The 19291-nt window shown below is 38.8% G+C and overlaps 1 protein-coding gene across 3 annotated transcripts in view; it reads right to left on the reverse strand.

The window, feature by feature from the left end:
- WASF3 (WASP family member 3) overlaps positions 1 to 19291 on the reverse strand; it is a 70386-nt gene that overhangs the window by 33004 nt on the left and 18091 nt on the right. For all 3 annotated transcript variants that reach the window (XM_062577089.1, XM_062577098.1, XM_062577080.1), the window contains exon 2: positions 17176 to 17269. The gene's annotated coding sequence lies outside the window, so the exon portion shown is untranslated. The remainder of the gene's footprint in view (positions 1 to 17175; positions 17270 to 19291) is intronic.

Below are 19291 nucleotides of genomic sequence, written 5' to 3' on the forward strand. Positions count from 1 at the left end.
TATCTTTCTTCTGAAAGCTATCAGAGGTATTTGTTTAGCTATGTCACCTCCTTCTGATTCACGTTCTCACCTACAATAGCAGTTTAGGGCTTTAAATCTCTGATTTTCTAGTGGCCTCCCTGAATCTAATGTCAGATTCCTATGCCTAACAGTCTGTTCAAAAAAAGAAAAAAAAAACAACTGAAGAAACATCCTGTAGTCCCACTGAAGGCAGTTGTTAAAACTTTTTAAAATACTACAATCTGTCCTTTGTGCACGCATTTTAATCTTTCTTGTTACATTCAACGTTACTAAAATGTCTATTCCGAGGAAACAAAAAATGCTTACCTGAAATTTAATATAGCTTCACAAATTGCACACTAGCTTGCTGCACTGAACGCAACCACTCTGCCAGGACCCGTTCCACCCACCCCTTTCTTCTCATCCTGCATCAGAAAACAGATGATCCAGGACACCTTCACACACGACTAGATCATAAGCTGTCCTGTCTCTGATGGACCTCTTATTCATTAAGTCAAATTCCTTCTCTCAAAAGAAAAAAATTCTTGAAGGTACTAAAGAAATCAAACCAATTAAGATATGTGGCTTCTACACTTGGCATATTTCTTGCTGGTAAAATCAGGGCAAAAAATAAACCTGTGACACAGGACACCAAGAGCGTGCACCGAAAACCTCCAGAAAAATGCTATAGATGCGGAGCCTAAATAAACAGGTAAGTTCAAACCTGATCTAACAGAACAATATGTTACGCGACCAAGTGCTGAAGGGCGACGGGCTGCCCGTCACTTCACCGTAGTATGCTAGAGGGGGAAAAAAAGTCAAACCGTGCCTGCACGGGCTCAAACGCAGATCGACCACCACTAAACTTGTTAATTGCTCTACACAGGACGAGATTTCTCTTCTCTTCTTCCCCTGCCGCTACGGAGAGGCACCCACGACGGCGGCGCGCGCGGCAGCTCTCTCCCGCACGAAGGGGGGCGAGCTAAGCGCTCCCGCGCTAGCCTGGCCCTTCCGCGACGGCCGCTCGGCCCGCTGCGAGAGGGGACGGCGGCACGGGCGAGCGGGAGCGCTCCATCCGCCAGACTGCCCTCACGCATTACAGCGCAGGCGCCCTTTAAGGCCGCGATCAGTTCTACTATACCAACCTAACAGTACTATGCTAGCATCAAATAAAGTATAAATGTTATGAGAACACAAGAGAAAGAAAAAATGTTTTCTCAAGTAACATAACAGCCCTTGTTTAGTTTTTGCTATCTTAAAAATGGAGTGTTTCAACAAGCAAGTACTTACACTGTGCTAGAAACCGTTCTCTTTCCTATGACCTTTCTCAAAATCTTTATTATATTCCAAGAATTTATTATTGTTTCTTCACTCACACAAACAGAACTGAACTGAGCCACCATTTGTTTTCCTTTGGTTTTATTTCTGTTTGTCTTCACTGACAAGATACACACTATGCATTTCTTGGAGGGTGTTCGAATTCTATCCTAGCAGTTTTGTATAGTAGCTCAAAATACCTTCTTTGTGCCTCTGCAAAAAAAATAGTGACAGCTTTTGGGGGGTTTTAAGCACAGAGTTGAAGGAAATAAATGCAAAGATAAATTCCCTATTATCACATACAGTCGACATCTCAAATAACATTGACCCTTCAAAAATACCATGTCTTCAAAGGGAGCACCCAGCCAGAATAAGGAGAAGGAGCTGCAGACTGCGTTAAGCAGCACAAGTGCTTTGCCCTACAACACAGGAAAAAAGACTTAGATTGATAATCTACCCCCTTTTGTATCATCTTTACATGGGTGAACCATACTGCTGCTGAATTAAAGTTATTCAGTTCTCTTCTAACTTTGACTAATCAATGATTACGTACATGAAAATTCAGAAGTACTGAAAAGAACACTGATTTAAAAAATAGCATCTTGTAAAATCTGATTTTATTTTAACCTTTATACGGTATTCTGTTAATTCTAGAGGGGTAACATTCAGTGACGGGTATAAGCTGGAAGAGGTCAGAAAACCTAAAATCATAAAGCACAGGAGAGCTAATTATAAAGCCAAGCTAATTAGGTCAGAAATAGTCACTAACAGGTCAAAATTGTTTTCAGGTCATCAGGGCTTGGATCTCATCACACTGGAGTAAACTGCAGATACAGCCACACAGTTCACACTCCACTGTCAAACACAGCAGCCTAGATTTTTGGAGAAGTGACTATACCCTGTCCTTCTTGCCCCAGCAACCAGGAGAAGTATTCCCATGAAACAACTAAGATGGATCTAGCCTTTAAGTAAGGTATGGTTCAGACATCTTGCAGTTTACTCACACTGATGATTCCCACTTACCCAGTACCTCTCTAGCATATGCTGTTGCTCTTAGCACAATAGGGCAGCACATTTAAAAATGGACCAAGGGAAAAAAAAAGAAAAAAGAAAAAGAGAGAGAGAGAAACTAATACTATTATTTAATTAGCAGTCAACCATACCGGGATATTTTCCACCTAGAGGAAGTTCCTTTCTTGTTCAGATAGAGTCCAGGCACCACCTGCCTATCCCAGGCCCCGACAAGACTACAGTCCCAAAAGCATCATTACAAACACACAAATTCCCAGCTCATTAATCTGATGATTAAAATTAAGAGCGCATACAGAGTGGCTTATCTTTTTCCAATTTAAGAGACTGTTATAATAGACATCTTAAGCATCCAAAACAGATTCAAAGCAAGCACTCTCATGTATATTCTTCTAGTAGTTTAGTTCAAATTATGAAAAGTTAACTTTTTATCTACATTACAGAAATGCAATAATTTGCAATGCAATGTAATACAAGAAAATAAGTAACATCCTTACTGTATAATGCATGTTTTATGCTACACTAGACAATTTGATGATACAACTTCTGTGACAGAGAATATTAGAAGTCCGCAACTATAAATACCTTTTCTTAATGTTTAAACTACAGTAACATAGACAGTAGCTTTTAGAGACTATTTAGAATGTATTTACAACAGTTTTCCTCCTTCACAAACAATAAGTTTATCAGAAACTAAAATCCCTAATTATTTTTAAAAAATGTAAATTGCAGTTACTCCTTGCTGACTTACATTGATCCCATTTAACAGAGCCTTACTGGATTTAAAGTGCTTGAAATATCTGTCTGGGTCACAGCCCATGTGACAACTGCCAATTGTTAAGGCCTTCAGGATCCAGCCTGCAGTAAGAACACGCAGTTCAAATCCTCGAATGACCCTTAAGCTAAAACAGAAGCAAATTCAGTAATTTGTTTCTTGGAACTCCAATTAACCTTGAATTGAGGGAAAAGTGAGCAAGTGATGAAGGATCCCCTTTGTGTCCAATAATATCAATTTTGCGGCAGAGCGCAGTGTTCCCTGTTTCTTTTGTCATCTAATATTTATTCAGTTAAAATCCTTCAGAACACTATTTAAAAAAAAAAAGAAAAAATGCTGTGTTCTTGAACTCTTTATTTCTTTCAGCAATTACTCTAATATCCAAAGCGTCATGGTAAGCGTTTTCTTATAGTTCTCCATAACAACAACAACAAAAATCCTATATTATATATACACACATATACATACTCACGTATATGTGCATGTGCATGCATAAATATATTTTTTATATATATATATATATAAAACCTTCAGGAATGACTGAAGAGAGCAATAGTCTAAGTCAAATCCTTAAAGAAAAACATTTTCTTTCACGACAACCCAACATTAATCTTTGTCTCCCCAAACTCCTAATGTGCCTCCTGGACTCTCAGTTCAAGTGTCCTCATTCTTCTCACCAGGACAGACTTTCCCACTGGGAAACAACTGTAATGATACTTTGTCAGATTAGCCTTGGTTGGGCTACCACAGTACATCACTATCCATAAAATACCTTGCAGTCAAGCAACTTTAATGCCTGTCTGAACAGCTAGGTTCTTTGTGACAGAGGCATAAACTCCCTGGCACACGTCCCCAGCACACAGACAGCCTGTAAAGATTTAACTGAAGCCAAAATAAATCGACACCCCTGAAATGCTTCAAGTTGAAGCTTCCCCCATCCCCAATGAATTACAGCACTGAACACAGGATCTCCCTGAGTCTCCGGTTTATGAAGCTTATGTCAAAATTTTATTTTCCTTATATTTTAGAAAGCCAAAAGATGGAGTTAGCCCACATGGGAAAACACACAGATATTTTGCCTGCATTTTAAGGAGAAAATGAACAAAATATTTTCTGTTTGGACCCAAGTATTAACAGCTGAGTCTAAATGAACCATCACAAAGCTTCCCGACTACTGTCAGCCTGAGCCAAGCATGCCATCTGTTCCCGTGAAGTCCATCTTCTGGTGACTAACGTCCTGCAGCAGCCCACGAGGTGCCACGCGACCAAGGCCTGGTACTTGAGTCAGCAAAGTATCCTGGAGTCAGGATACTTTTTAATAGATCTTTCCTATATGTATTTGCCATGTTTGGTAACTAAAGCACTAATGCTGCACCTGCTCTCCATCAGGCCACCCCCACTCTCTTACATCTGGCTACCATCTTCAAGATAATCACAGAAACCATTCATCTTCACACACACACACAAAAAACAGAAATTTAAAATTTTAACATGTTTAATGGTTGCATACAAAATGAAATTCCTGCAACATTAATACTTCCTCTTTCAGGTGGTTGGCTTTCTCTGGTAAAAAAAGCCTGTGTTTGTGAATTTTCAATCCTCTCTCCTCCTCTTCCCAATTTGGCCTCTCCTCTTCTCACCTACAAATTTGGCAGAAACTAGCTAAAAGTAGCAGAAGAAAAGAGGTGACCTGATAACCATCTAAATCAGTTTTTCAAAATATTTAAAATATCCTTACACACACAGTTGAAGATACTGAAGTAACCAGTAGGACTATTTATTTTTGCATTCTCATTCTAAGAATGTAGAGCTTTACATTTATATTTTTTAAATTTAATAAATAATAAAAAATAAATTTACATTTAAAGTACAGCTAAAAGTAGTCATTTTTTGCAGCAAACTAATTATGCAGTCATTCTGTATTTTTATTACACAAAATAAGTGTAGCGTAAACTTTAATTATTTCCCAATTTAACATAACTTGTAGGTAGCATGATAAAGTGCTTGCAAAACTCACAAAACAACCTGCAACCAGTTCTGCACAGCAGATACTTTTTAATAGTTCTGCACAGCAGAACTGGTGAAATAAGCTGAATACTAAAAAGTCTACTAATGGTCTTTATGACTCAAGCCCATTTCCAGTTTGTAAGCAGTTTCAGTACAATTCTGTGAAGTCTATATCTATTAAGAAATTCGGAAAAAAAGGAAGCTAAACTAGGCCAAGTCAGTATCCAAGCAGCAGAGAATAGAGACAAACTTCTCTCAAAAATGTCCGCATATCAAATCATTCAAGATGGAAATTACATCAACTCAATTAAAATGGCTATAGTTACAGATGACATGGCAGAACATCAGTTATCAGAAGTACACAAGCTCCATGCGCCCCTAGAATTAAATTATGAGCAAACACCACACAGGGCCCAACAGAAGTCAAATTGGATAAGGTTCCTTTCCTCACCTCATCAGTACTCGAGACATTTTTCAAAGTTATGTTGTTCAGTTACATGGCAGAAACCCACGTCCACAAGCACAAAGGAGCAGAGCGAGACACCAGCATGTGGGGGAACCCGAACAGCACCTGCCCCCACTGCTCCCAGCCCAGCTCAGCCCAGGAGAGCGCACAGCCCAGCAAGGGCTCATCCCTGCAAGTGCAGAGGCACATGGGGAACCCGAATCACCCACTCAAAGCAACAGGTGCTCTGTCTGGTGGCCTCTCAAGAGTGTCCTAGGTGAGTATCACCCCCTGGGCCAAGGTGCAACAACCAGTACAATGAATCAATGAAGCAACACTCCAAGGCACCATGCACAGAGGCAGAGGTACCGCCTAGGTGTGCGGGATGCTGGGGAGCAGTCTGTAGCGATCGCACAAGAGTTGCCATGGGATGTGTAGGAAAGGAACCAAATGCAGAGAAAGGTAAGGATCTAAGTGATCTGGGGAGGAACAAACACAGGAAACTAGAGGCATAAAAAGGACCTGTGCCTGACCAGCACAGTCTGCCCCATCTCCTTATTAAATTCCTTTCTAACTATGTTCCTAGGTGAGGGACACTATTTTCTGCACGCAGGTGCGTATGCATGGAGGTCTAAGGGTCAGCAACTAGAGTCAGACCACAGGCTCATGTATCTGTGGTATCAGGCTCCCTTGCACACCCTTACTTGCTCCAGTTGCTGTGATCACAAGCAAACATCAAGCCAGACTAGCCAGCAGGCAGGTGAGGTGACTTGGGAATGAGGCACGTGTGCGTGTGTCACTCAAGGTGAGACCCCAGGGGAGCTGGTTACCAGAGAGACCAGGCAGTCCAGTCAAGGGCTAGGGAGACCAGGGGGTCTGGGCCTCTACTAAGACGCGCTAGCGCATATATGCCTCTAAAGGTGAGGGACCTTGAAGAGTGAGGATCCAGGACCAGCTATGGCATGGACGCACATCCACATCCAAGGCCAGCTGCTGGGGCACCTATACAGAAACAGGGCTGCAGGCATCAAGGGCTTATAGGTCCAGGTGTCAGCAATGAGAGAGACTACGGATGCCAGGTCAGCTACTGGTTGAACTGAGTGTTTAAGCCCAACTGCTGGATGGATCAATATTGTACATATATACGTATGTCCCACTAATGGACCTTCCTCCCGATCAGCCAGAGAGGTGAAGAGGATGAGGCTATTGGTGGTGTTTGTGCAAGTGCTGAGTGTCCATCCATATTGATCTGTGTGGCCAGCAGTGTATATGTATGTTGTATTTGTGCGTGGGGGGTACCTACTGGGAAAACATTCTCAGCCTTGCTACTGGTTGGATCTGGGGACACAGAGCTGCGGCAGCCTCACCCCACTAGCTTTGACCTCCTTCACTAACTTAAGTTACAAGCACAGATACTCATTCATATCTTTCAGCAGGAAAAGAAAACCACAAGAAATAAAACTGCAATAAAAAACAAAAAAAACTTTGAAAACATTTGAAGTATTGTTTATTATTTTATTAATATATGAAGCACATAAGACTGAAAGCAGCCACATCTCACCAAATATAAAACATTACTTTCCCCTGGTATTTCCGGTTTGTTTTGTCATAGATTCCCCCTTTTACTAGCATCTCAAATTCAGATGTCAAAGTTTTGCCCAATGTACAATCCTTGTGTCAGAAGTTTTTGAAAATAAAACTTAGACTGAATGTCAAGCATTAGTAAAAGTAACATGTTTTGATAGCATAGTGTTGTCTTACAGTGCCTTACTTGCAGCATTTAAGAGACTTCATCATTACACAGACAGTAACTCCCATTATGAGACAAATAAGCTTCTATAAAACCACAGTAAGTCTCGGACTGAATACAGCAGTTAGTCTTCTCTAAAAATCCCTTTTCAAAACTTGAAGCCCGAAAAGCTTTGTTCCAGGAAATCTGGCACTGTATCAACAGCTCTCCATAGAGCTGGCAGGGGAGAAGCGTTCCAGAAACCAGCTTCAAGGAAAAAAAGAGAAGAAAAAAAATTTCCACTCTATATAATCAATCACTAAAAAGAGGCTTAAGCAACATTTTCTAGCTAAGATCATCAAATCTTGGCTGAGATTATTGGAGATGCATAGCTTACCAATGATAACACTGAAAATTTTTAAAAGTCAACTTTCTTCTGGTATTTCAAATAACTGAATTTAAACATACTTTGCAGAACATTTTTAGATACATGGGTAAAGTCTTCTCTTCTTTAAAAAAAATCAGTTTTGAAAATGTAAACATCACTTTTTAGAGTATGACATTTCAGAACCTAATACTGAGGAGTTGGAAGATTCATATTGATTTACAGCTATCTCTATAATTCTGCTCTTTAAGTCAATGCCAAGTGCAGGTAAGTTAGAAGGAAAAGAGAACAGTAGAAAATCGAATAAAAGCAGAACTGAACTAATTAGATGGACTCCACAAGAAAGAAAACATCACCATCCATCAGTGGTTTTCCACTTCTGGACCACCAGGGATGTTCTCAAGCTTCAAAAGGAATTAGCAAAACAGTAATTAAGGCTAAAACTACATTAGCAAATTCTGTAGTACAATGAGAGCAGACAGACTTGTAGAGCAAAATAGCTGGTGCTGATGATTCTGTATCACTATTACGCACATTTTTTGGAAGATGAGAGAAGAACTTATTCCAAACTAGCTCCAGTCTGGCCTCATGAACTGAATGTCTATTAGAGGCCGAACACCATCAGCTATGCTGGCCAAGCACCACTTGGTTTTAAATTCATCGAAACAGAAGACAGTTCACATACTTGACAATTAGGAGATTTACATCAGAAACATACACTCGAGCCAAACTAAGGTAATAGTGCAATGCACCCTAAAAGGCCTTAGTATGTTTTAATTCAGCATATAAAAGTCCAGAAAGTAGGGTTTTAGTTTGTTTTGGTATTTTGGGGACAAAGTAGAGGATAGGGACAAACACTGGTTGAAAACCCAGTCTTTTCAAAGGCTGAAAACCTGTCACAAACTACCTCTGCATCATGGCTTCCTCCAAAACGCATAGATCAAGGCCCCACAGGGAGGGAGGGAATAAAGACGCTCTGCTCTACGCACAAGAGTTGCAGCTTCATCTATTTGCTCTTTTCCTTTAGTGCACTCAGCAAGTAAATACTTGGGAAAGAATATATAGCTAAGATATCATCTTCTCCACTGGCTGGCACTGACCTTGGCAACACGGCCAGTGAAAACACTGAAGCTGCAGTGGCTTGCCTAAGCCTAACAGGGTTACAACTGCAAAACAGCGTCAGAACACCTATTAGAGTAGGGCTGGAGAGCACCTGAGTTACTACAATACCTGTACACCTAGGCATCAAATTTACCCGCTGAACTTGACAAAGGAAAGTAACATCTTAATTTTATAGTCGAGAGGCACAGAACTCTTGTAATCATACTTAAAGGCTCACAAAGCCTGTGGAAGGACCAGAAATTGGACCTAGATCACACCAATACCTAGCAACAAATGCTTCCACCACAATATGAGTTATGTTTCCTTCTTGGAAGCAAAACCCAGCTATCGCCTTAGGACTGGCTCCACAAAGTTGCACTTTTTAACTCAGCTGTAAGTCAACCACTTCCTGATGCAATTAAATGGACTCTTTTCCCTATTCCCTGTTTCAGCATTTCTGCTATTATAGCTATTGGCCCTGGCTGAAGTACTTTCAGGACTGAAGTTGTAAATAAGCAGAAATATAATCCTGAGGACAGAATTCAAAGCTTATTACGGAATTGCTGACCTTATAACTGAGACCATGTAAGTGACAGCAAAAGCATTCAATCTGCTTCAATGCAAAGGAAGAATAATGGTGATTCAAGCTAACCTCTCGCTTCACGTTGAAACAAACTAGAGGCATTCAAATAGCCAGACATAACCTTTAGTTGTGTGGGTGACCAGTTAGCTAAGCAAAAGAAATTACTTAAAATGAGGCAACCAGATTTGAAAGACACACTGGCCTGGGACATTAACAGCTGCTTTCCACAAGAAAGAGCATCAGTCACAAAAAGAGGCTTTAGGTCTAGCCCATTTTATTGATAAGAACACAAAACTATGCTAAAAGCAGTTCATGGTCATGGCAGTTTTCTTTGTCATCCTCCCCAAAATCACCAGGAAGCCCCGGTAAACTCAGAAAAGGCCTAGCAAGCTCATAAAACAAAACAAAGAAATTTCATATATATGTATTACTCAGGCTCAAAGAAATCTGTCATGTTTCAAGCACTATATTACATGGCACTTCTCATGCATGCATTACAAATTATATTTGCCTTGTTAGCCACCTAAGTGATTTCTGATTGCATTATTTCCATCCTTTTTTATAAAATTGATACTTTTGGTGAATGCTAAGTTGGTATACATTAGGTTTTGTAGTTTCCTTTCAAAAGGAAAAAGCAGCATATACAAACATTTAAGATTAATTTTAGTTAATTAAAACAGCATAAAGTATTAAAAATTATTTTTAGAAATATACTGTACTCAAAGAAGAGGAAGAGAGAAATAGCAGAAATTGCAGTGTTCTGCTCCTCAAAAACATGTCACTGACAAGATGAAAGGCAGCATCACATCCCAAGAAGGTCTTTTTCTTTCCTTTTCAAATGAAAGAGACCAAATCAGTGATAAGCCACACCAAAAAATGCAAGGGAACCCACTTCCTATATGCTTTGAGATACATTTCTCAAGTCTTAATCCTTACAATTTATAGAGAGCAGAACATTTTACATTTATTTCTAAGCATAACTTGTTTCACATTATTTTATCTTTAAACATCATAAAATAGCGTATGGATCTATTAAATGTTGAACTGATCGCATCTTTCATATTCTGTACTTTCAGACGGAAATGCCCATCTATCTAAATTCAGTTACTGAACACCTGAGAAGTAAGAAGCCAACCAGCTTTACACTAACACCTGAACATACGTGTTTTAAAGTAGTAGTCCAATCTTTCCTCCTTTACAGAAGCACTGCTGACAGCACTTTCTCTTCTCCTTCCCTTGTACAACTACTGCCTTCTTTCTGCGTGCTCCTCCTCCGGTGTCCGATACAAGAGAGGCTGCTGCTGTGCCCTACAGCTTCTTCGCTCTGCCGGCAGTTTACCAACTTGGACCCTGCTCTGCACGCCTCACCGTTGGCAATGTCATGTCTCACTACTGCTTCAAAGTTGCTGTCTGGTGCCCCAGATATTATCTGAAGGCAAAGGTGTAACTAATGATTCTCCCTATCTTCCCTTTCTCCTGTTCTCTCTCTCTCTCTCTTTTTTTTTTTTTTTTTTTTTTTTTTTTTTTTTTAGTATTTTTGTACTCCAAAGTTTGCCTGCAAGGTCCAGTTGGTTCAAAACCTTGTTCAGTGCATCGTATATGACTAATTTTTATTAGAAATGTTTACTAATCACAGACTGACTCTAAATTATTACATAGGTAGTTGTTCCTTTCTTTCTCTTTTCTATCTCCTCCCCTACCTACTTCAAACTCCCTTTAAACCATCTAGGCTAAAATACCTTGTTCAAATACCACGTTCTTATGCAGCCTCTCTCCAAAGTCAGGGCATATGAATCCAGCTGAGTACTGGCAGACTTCAGTTCAAGCAGTTGCCTGGGAAGCTTTTCAACGTTAAATTAATCCTTTTTTTTAAAGGACTCATTAATATCTATTTTTAAAGTGTTTTAATGTATAGCTGAAGCTGCTACATAAAGCAGCTTTGCAACCACAACCACATCAACAGAGTTTAACAGTATCTGCTTAATCCTATAAATACAACACAAACTGCACAGGAAAAAAAGAAGAGGAAGTTTTACAAGTTAATGTTTTATCCACAAGAATATTGCATTGCATTCATCTGACTGCAATGAATTTCAATGAAACACGTTTTAATTTTACACATTGCTCCTGAAGTTAAAAAGAAAAGAGCAACCATCTAGATCTTAAAAATCACCGCAAGCTCTTGAGAACTTAATTAAAAAAAGCAGTTTAAAATTAATTTCAAACAGTGATCCCCAAGAAAACTGTCTGATTATCTTTCCATGCTCCAGATCCACTGTGGTTAATTCCAGTTTGCCATGAATTTACTTCAAAATATTTTCCATATTAGACCAAAATATTTTTGATACTGATCTGACATTTAATTGTTTTAAACAGGAATTTTCCTATTAACAAGTGTTCATTCTTAACACCAGCAAGTAGATTATTCTGAAGCCAAACATGCTGATACACTGAAAAAAAAATAAAGAAATCAAATCCTACAATGTTGATGTCTAGGACATTTTTGTTTTTCTTAAACCACCACTCTTTGTAAGAAATAAAAACAAAGGAAGACAGTGAATTCTGATGTGTGCTTGCTATAAACTTGTGCTTCAAAACAGTCTTCCCATGATAGTTACCCACTTCTTCATTTTACAGAAAATGCTCTCATTTAAGATGTTCAATCATTTCAATTTGATTTGCAACAACAGAAGTTTTATTGCTCTGTACTTCGGAGCTGATGCAGATTTAGGCATTACAGTACAAAACACCTGAAAATTAGGTATGTCTTCAGTACTCAATACTGCAAGCAGTGAGATAAACTTTTATAAATTATACGTTAATATTTTATACTGTATTAATTTTTAATAAACATAACTAACACTTAAATAGCAATATAAGGCTTGCCAAAAAAAGCAATTAATGGAAAATACTAACCTTTCTGTAACTCTAAGCTTCGTATCACCTTACAGTTTTCTTCTCACAGCACAGAAATATTTAATCTCTGCTCAATCATATCTGACATGATATATCCCAGCTTTCCTTTACTCAATTGACCTAAACAGAAAGTCTCCATTGGATGCAAACAGTACTCAATCTCATCTTTATGGCTTGGGACACTATATAAATCCCCTAAAAGAAAATTTGTAATTAAAGGTGCAGAAATAGCTTCCCCTTAAAAGTGAAATGCATGCCTTTTAAAACAAAAATTTCTCAAAAATAGTGCAACGTGCTAATTGGCACCTTCCCTACCCTTTTCTTCTTTTTGTATATCGTGTCATGGACAACCACCACCACTTTTTAACTGTATCATGCATCTTTGCTCGCTTCCCCCAAACTATTCTCTCATCTTGCCCACATTTCAAACATCTGAACAGCCACTTTTAGTCACTGCTTGTAACAGCAGTGTATTTCCACCTTCACAAATGGGTAAAACATGTATTACACACATCATGTCTCCCAGTCCCATTAGAGAATTTCAGCCTTCCGCTCTCCTTCAAACAGTTTAAGAAAAAAAAAAAGAAAAAAAAAAGGGGGGGGGGAAGAAAAAAACGCATGAACAGTCCTAGGAACGGAGGGCAGAAGCCAGGACTCCCCTCATCAGCAGAGTCAGGTCCTCCTCCTCCCCTTCAACCAACACATTCCTGACTTCTCAGCCTCGAAGTCTAGAGAGTGCCTCCATCCCAAGAGTGCTGTTACACTGCAGAGTAACCTGATTTTCCCATGGGAAATGCTCGATTAGCCTAAATCCCATTGACTGGAAGAGGCCCCATGAGCCAGGAGGAGGAGATTTCAGGACAGCGGCTCCAAGCCGCTGGCTGCAGCGCAGGAAGACGACCGCAGCAGCCACAGCTGTGACGAGGCTCCACGAGGCAACGCTGCGCTTTGCTGGCGCCCTGCCTAGGAGCCTACTCGAGAATCCCATCAAACTGAGCAACGCTTGCGCACGAGCAAGCAGAGTTTTTATGGACTGCTAAGTTAACATTAGGCATGCAGGCACTGACCCTGATTCTCAGGGAACGTTATTTAAATAAAGTTATCTAGGATTACCTCAAAATTATGTAACAAATCAATCAATACTTACATTGCTTTAAATTACACTTTAGAATAGTCCGTCAATGTAATCTACAGAGACTACATGCTGCATGTATGCAAAAAAAAATCAAGCCATTAGAGACTAATCCACATGCAGTTCAAAAAGCAATTTAACTCCATCAGTTAAATTTAGAGACTGATTTAGTTAATCATTGCAGGAAACCAAGACTTAAACCTCATCTTCAAACGGATTCCTACACACTAACTGCATAATTCAGTAGGGAAATTACTACTATGCTAATCACAATCTCAGAAAAAGTCCACGTAAGAGGTCAATGACTGTTTAATTGCAGTATCAAAGTAGCATTGAATTGCCCATATAGCTTCAGACAGTCATAATAAAGACTATTTCTGTCTGCATTTCCATTGCTGTTTTGAAAAGGATGGACACACTAAATCTCTCACTGCACAGATGCCAGATTTACTAAATTACTCCTCTCTGTGTACTAACATCAATTCCATTTCACCAGGCTGCAATTTAAAATTATAAAGTCACTCAACCCCTAGCATCAAAATTAAACGCAGACTGAATACAGTTCTTATCCAATATAGCCAACAGTTGAACCCAAATATTCGGTCTCTTCTAATATGGAAATCAGACAGGAAACAAAGGACACTCAAGGAAAACGCATGCACCTCTCAAATAACACAAGAATCAGACACCAGGCTTCTCTATCAAATTTTGAGTCCGTCTCTCTCAAAACAGCTCCACCGCATTTTGACTTTACTACTCATAAAATGCAAGGATTCTGGGATATTCTCTCTCTCATATGGCTTATTTTATTTTTTAAAAAAAGAACACTGTTTGGGATACCCTGTGCTGCTTCTTCCACCCACTCCCATGAAATCAGTGTTCTTCAGCTTTTGGATGGCTAGACAGTCCAAAAACCTCCCACCATTCTGTAGAAGCCTGTTTCTCTCTCCTGCCTCATCTTTCTTTCACATTTAGTCTAATTTTGAAAAGCTGCTCTCCCCTTCTAGAAAGATCTAAACCTTAGTCCTCAGAAGAAAATTTGAAGGAGAAGTTCGTTTTAAATCAAGGATGCAAGTTAATGAATCGTTCCATGGATCTGTCAACCATTAAGGATACAGGTTATATGATTAAACAGTCACATAACACAGAAAAACAAAATCTACAAATAAATCTGGCATAATTACGACTAAAGATATCTAATTTGCTTTCATGACAGAAGTATTGCTTTATTTGCTTTCATGACAGAAGTATTTTTAAAGATTGGAACATTTTTATCCACACAGCAACCACAAATTTAGTTTTAACTGAGTATGTGAACGTGACTCTACAGGTATTCCTTCAAACTGCTTATGTGCAATGACAAAGGAGCTTTTCAGCCAGTCTAGTACATTGACATTTCAGGCTGGTAAACACCAGGGTGCTTTTCCAAGCCCTACATCTGATATTTTTCCTGACTACAGGCTCTGTAACATTCTTTGAGGTAAACATTTGCTGTCTAGTGTTGTACGGTTACAGTAGCTATGGTTTAGAAAAAGTAGTGAGTGCACGTGACATACATAAGATGGTATAGTAAAGAATTAGTAATTTTATATTCATATATACCAACACACACTAAGATATCCAGAGAAACAAAAAAAGACAAGGCAGAATTATAATCCAAAGTGACAAAGACAATGGCGTGATTTAAAATGAAAATGCCTTAATATACATGCAAAACAAAAAAAATAAGTCATTAAAATGTTTAATTATGAACTATAAGTGATATGTTTCAAAGCATAAATTAAAATCAGATTATTTTCTGTAGAATATAGCAATTAATTCGAATATAGGTTTGTCATTTTATTGACTAGGTAGTTTGCAAATTGTGTGACAGATTAGAATACTGATCATTCATGTATGACAAATGTTCAACTAAAAGTTACAATTTACTATGTCCACTACAATTCATTTTTAATGTTCTTTTGTTCCTTTCCATCTAAAGCACCTCTTTGAAGGAAATACTACAACAAAGCTCATTCTCCAAGATTATATTTTTGAGATGTTTGTCAAAACAAAGTATTTCAGTACATCGTTGCTTGCAATCAATCCCACCAGGGATGAAAGCTAGTAAATATAGTGCTACATGATCAAGGGTTAATCACAACAAACACTAGGCATTGGCAAGCAACAGAGGAACAAGGACAGGTAGAGGATCCCCAGTAACCTCATGAGGGCCATAAGTGCACCCAGACTCAGCTGCTCCCAGGGTTGTCACAGAAGACATGGGTCTTATACCCTAAGGCATATATTCCCCTAGGGAACTTTAATCTGCTCAGCGTGTTTATTTCACTAATGAACTTCAAGCCTGGCTATCTGACTATAATCAAGTTATCTTATGATTTAACTATACACACACGTACGCACACACACACACACTATATAATTAAAGAGCAAGCAAGAGAGTAAATGGATTTTCTTCTACCCTTTTCTCCTCAAAGTTGTTGCCTACATGACTTTTCACATGCCAGATTGCTTCCTCATGCTTTCATCCCTCAAAATAAAGTTTCTTTCAGCACGCCCACAAAAAAAGTTATTTGATATTGTACATACATACACTATAGAAGAGTTTCAGAGCGTCTTTCTTTGGAGTTTTCCCTAATTTAAGCTGCAGCTTCTTTCGGGGAATATATTGATTTGCAACTAGATCTGCACTAGATAGCATCAAGTGTACAATCAGAATTCAAAATCAAAATAAGCAGATGTGAATTTCTAATACAGCTGGGGGGACAGAGCACGACAAAAGGCTCATAGCCAGGGTCAGCTCTCAAACACAGAGAAAGACAACAGTATCCTGAAGTACTGCACACTTTGCTTATTTTGGAGAGCTTGAAAGTACGGCTGGCTGTTGTTACTGTCAGTGAAGGCACCGTAGTGCAATGCAGGAGAAAAGTGGTCCCTCCCACAAGTAGCTAATGTCACTTCTAACCTTCTCATCCTCTCAGAAGCAAGAATAGCAAACCTGCTCTCCAGGTTCTCCCCTGCTTACAAGGCTTCTCCTCTGAAGAGGAAAAAAACAAGCAACCCACTTTACTAATGCTTCACTAAATTGTCTGAACTTTGGCAGTAGCCTCGCATTAACACCGTCTAGGGCGATGCACATTCTTTGTCACACGATGACGGAAGCACTACATAGCTGTTCTCATTCTCCTACCAACACTAACTGTTATTCCCCCCGTCTAGAAATCTCTGGTTTCCCACACAAAGCTTCTTCCCGATCACTGATTTAATATCAGTGAATGTAAAAAGTATAACTGATAAGAGATTTGAAGCAAACAATCAAACATTTAACCTCAGCAGATTTAGTTTAAATCTCTCCCTAAGAAGAGATGTCAGCAAAGTACCGATTACACAGGGCAAAAGTAATTAACAGATGCAGTTTTTAAATCCAGTATATTATGAACATCCAGGAGTAAAACAAATTTATTTCTGTTTTCTGCACAATAAGATTAGTGTTTCAATGGATACTGGTCTCCTAGTCTAGCAGAGATTTTGACATCGGTTTCAGAGCCTAAAACAACAAATCTTCAACTTCAGAGAAATAGAATTCTCCTTCCAAATCTTAACTCAAAACCCTCTGGACAGTTTCCAAACTTCATCATTTAGTCTTCAGTTTAAGGACTGACCACAATTTTCACAGTTATTCCTGACAGATTCATAAACGTGAGCTAAACGACAAGGTATGTTCAAAAAGAGTAAAAGCTCCCTTGAACAACTTACCATAAAAAAGGGGCGAAAAGAGAATATCTTTCCTGTTCACAAGTGTGAGAAGACAGCTGATCTATAACTTGCCAGCAAACTCAGGTGGCCTTATCTGCAAACAGAAAGACAAAATCATCAATGCACAATTTTAAACCTAGCTCCTCAATATCCTCAATAATAGAACAACAAACTAAAGAAATGCATTAAAAAAAAAAAAAAAAAAAACAGGATCAGTGGCCAGTTAAGAGAAAAAAATCTAAAAACATGCAAGAATTTGTACACATATTATAAACTGTTTTTACCTAGAAATTAATACTGTGTTAGAGCTTAATTATCATTTTTGAACACAAGCAAAAAGCTGCTTTTCTCTGCTTTTAACTAAAAAAAAATCCACAGATAAGGTAGCACTCATCCACGTAAAAACCACGGGGAGGGGAAAACAGAATAATGGCCTACGGTACAGCATAATAAAATACCAGGTTTGAGTCCTACTGTGATACTTCACAACAGATCAAGTATTACTAAACACCACAAAGTAAACCCACTAGAAAAGTGAAAAGAATCTCTGAGAAAAAAGTATTGAGACAAGTATCCATAAAAACGTTACATGTACTACAGCAAAGAGCTGTAATCAAGAGAGTAATTATTAGTAGAAATGAATAGTCATATATATATATATACATATATATATATAGTTCTATAAACAAAGTCCTTGTGGTAGGTTTAAATACAACAGTCCTTTCTGCAAATATTTGCACAAAGATGATCTCCAGAATACAAGTTGTTTGATCTCGTCAGACCAAAGGCACAGCCATATTTTAAAAGGCTGCAGCTATATATTCCTTGACAGGAAGCGATTTGGAGCCTGCTTTGGTTAATACAAATTTACAAAAAGGGGTTAAAAAAGTTCTCTGCTATTGCAAGGACACATTTATTAAACAATTTTAAAACAAAGTCAAAGCATCTAGAAGAACTCTTTAAAGTCACCACACACAGACTTCTCAAAGGAAAAGATCAGGGTCCTAAACACCACCTTATCAGCTGTCACCACGCTCCCTAAATTTCCTTTATCCTCCATCAAAAGAGCACAACTCTAATGTTACAGCACCCCCACCCCAATTCCAGAAAGCCCCTGGTGCAGTGGTCGCCAATCCCAAATATCACCTTGCCCTCAAATGAGCCTGCTACCAAGCTTTACCAGTTGACCAAGGGCTTTCTCACTTAAATGCTTGCATAAGGAACTGTTAAGTTATATTTTAAGAGGCTCAGGTACATTAGGTCACTCACACTCAGCAGGCTGCCCTTCCTAAAACCAGGATAGGTGCACTGTGCAAGGAAGAAGGCATCTGCCAAATGCAGCTTTACAATGCTGACTAAAATTATGTCAGACATGATCCTATTAACATAAGTGATTTGAATCAAAGCTCTGATTTCTCCAATCATACCTGTGACTCTAGAAACAGCAAGTCTACTTTAGAACAATTAGTCTATATCAAAAATACTACGAAAAAGGTATCACAGAACATTAACCTAATACAAGATGACAGAAGCCTGATAAAGAACTCAGACCCTTAGTAGCACGCTATCAGGATGCTGAGGATGTATTTGTTTGTTACATTAGTCTCGGCAGCAGAGTTAACTTACAAATTTCTCAGTTTATCACCTCCAAGAATTACATGAAAACAGCTATAGTGCTGCACTATACAATAGCTATCCTAGATGTACAGGATCACTGCAATAAAGAAACTCCAAAAGAGACACTTACTCAGATCAGTAATATATATGACCTGTACATGGGATGGGGAAAAGCCACAAATTGCAGCATGCACGAGAATCTTGCACAGTTTTGGTGGCGAAATGAGATTAACCACTCTGACTTATATTCCTGGGATTAATCCAAATCCTTACATGGTTAAAGAAAGGCATCAAGACACGGCCAATATCAAACAGCTTTATATCTTTGGGAGTTTTTCTTGTTTGTTTTTTCTAGGGGAAAGTAAAATAATAAATAAAGACCATGGATAGGCCAGAGAACACAGAAATAATGAAAAGAGAAACACTGAACTGTCCCACCACATTTCTATATTTATGATGCACAATGATAATGAAAAATATATTGCAGATGCATGCAGCA

This window comes from Rhea pennata, chromosome 1 (assembly GCF_028389875.1).
Source record: "Rhea pennata isolate bPtePen1 chromosome 1, bPtePen1.pri, whole genome shotgun sequence".
Taxonomy (NCBI): Eukaryota; Metazoa; Chordata; class Aves; order Rheiformes; family Rheidae; genus Rhea; species Rhea pennata.